The following is a 2,100-nucleotide window of genomic DNA, read 5'->3' on the forward strand; positions in this document are numbered from 1 at the left end:
CAACCAATGGCAAAGAGTTTAAGGAAAGTGACTTGTCCATATAAAAGGCACTTTCCTAAACATCTTGGGTAGTTTTTGCAACTTGAGATAGAACTTTTCAAGAACATTTGCAAAGGCTGCTAGTAAATAAAAGGCAGAATTATTCCAAGAACAGCAGTAATCTCTGGAGCTTTTAGTGTAGCTGTTTAGGAATATATTCTCTTGTTCTTATATTGTAAACTATTCCTGAAACTATAAAGGAATCAGTGGGTAGTGATAAAAGTCTAGGTTGTCCAAGTGGGATAGCTTAGTGGGTAGATTGTTTTCTACTTAGGCTTGTTAAGCAATAGAGACTATTGCTTAAACGTGAGATTAAAAACTTCTTCTCACATTTGTTGTAATCGTGTTTTACTTTTGCTTTTGAAGATTACTGAAAACGATTGAAAATCCTGTGAGACAGGTCGTGGTTTTACTCCTTTAAGCAAGGAGGTTTCCACGTAAAATCATTGTGTTGATTTTACTGCATTTAACTTTCTGGTTATATTCATTAGTGTAGTAAGGGACCTGGTCCATTATTCTGTTAAGTGAAGGCATATATTCTATCAACTACTATGAGATGCAGAAACATAATTCATACATCGAAAACGGAGTTTAAATTTGGAAATTAAACAACAATATAAAATAGAATTCACAATTCTTCTATTGAGGCATGTATTATAAAAAAAAATGATGCCAGCCAAAAATTATATATATTAAAGTTGTTTTCGTGTTAATAAACTATAAGCATATATAATAGTGACAGTGTCAATGTTCTATAGTCAATCTACCTAAAAGAAATTGAGTTTTCGTCTTCAGAATCTGCATCAGTGCTCTATAATCAAATGACGAATGTGTGGCTGTGTCCTGAATGCTCTCTTTTGGTTAGGCCTCTGTAAACTGGACATGTAACCATTTTGCCTCTTCCTCTTCTTTGGAGGCAGGACACTGTCAGCTGATTTCAGAAAAGAGTGATTCAATAGCAGCCCTGCACTCCAACGCGATTTTGGATTCTTGATCAGACAATATCTCAAGAAATCTTTTGCCTCTGTAGACAGTTTGTGATTCTCCTAATTTGGTTTCTCGTACTTAATTCTGTCCCATACATCATCAAACTTTGGATCTGAATTGGATGATTCCCATAGTGGTGTTCCAGTGATCAACTCGTAAACAGTACATCCAAGTGACCAAATATCACCTTCTGAACCATACTCCTAATAAAGTAGAGATTCAGGTGCCATGTACCTTTTAGTACCTCTCATCCCCTGTTTCTGCGTCCAGCTTTTTCCGAAGTCAACGAAAGCCCGAAATCAGCAATCTTTGCCACCTCCTCCGTATCATCATCATCAGTAGAAGTAAGAAGAATGTTGTGTGGCTTTATGTCACAATGAATGATCCCTTTTCGATGAATGAACCTTAGCCCTAAAAGAACATTCTTGGTGTGTTTTTGTACTTGTAACTCAGGCAACCCTAGTTGATCATTATTGAGAAGACGATCCGCAAGACTCCCGGCAGAGGCATATTCTAAGAGCAAGTTGTAAAGAAGTATATCATCTTCTTGAGTGACTTTAACTCCGAAAGATCGAATCACATGAGGAGAGTGTTGACACATTCTCAAAAACTCAGTTTAATCTTCAAGAGACTGAGAATGGCTCAACCTACAAGACTTGACAGCAATAAGTGATGGAATGAGAGGAGAATTATGAGTAGTAGAAGCTAATGAAACAAAACCAAATCCTCCCTGCCCTAAGGTTCTACCCCTCTTCCACATAATCTCAGATTCTTGATTTTCCGCCATTGAAGAACAATTTCAGACTCTGTTTTTTTTTCTTTTCTTGTTGGAATAGTGTCACCGTGTTTTTGTGAGTGTAATTATATAGGAAATTAGTTTCCTAAATTTTTTTTTGTTTTACTTTTAATATATGGAAAATTATTTACAGCTCAATAAAATTCAAATAGTTACCATAAAATAAGAAGCAGTTAAATTAGTTATGATTTATTAAAAGGGTTGATAACTTGAATGATAAGTCATTCACTAGATTTGAATAACGAATCATTCACTTAGATAACAAAATTACTTGTTCG

General features: G+C 35.3%; 1 pseudogene; it reads right to left on the reverse strand.

Annotated features, from left to right (window-relative positions):
* Positions 1-802: 802 nt before the first annotated feature.
* LOC107003663 lies at positions 803-1,856 on the reverse strand (annotated as a pseudogene).
* Positions 1,857-2,100: the final 244 nt, after the last annotated feature.

The sequence above is a fragment of the Solanum pennellii genome, chromosome 11 (genome assembly GCF_001406875.1).
Source record: "Solanum pennellii chromosome 11, SPENNV200".
Taxonomy (NCBI): Eukaryota; Viridiplantae; Streptophyta; class Magnoliopsida; order Solanales; family Solanaceae; genus Solanum; species Solanum pennellii.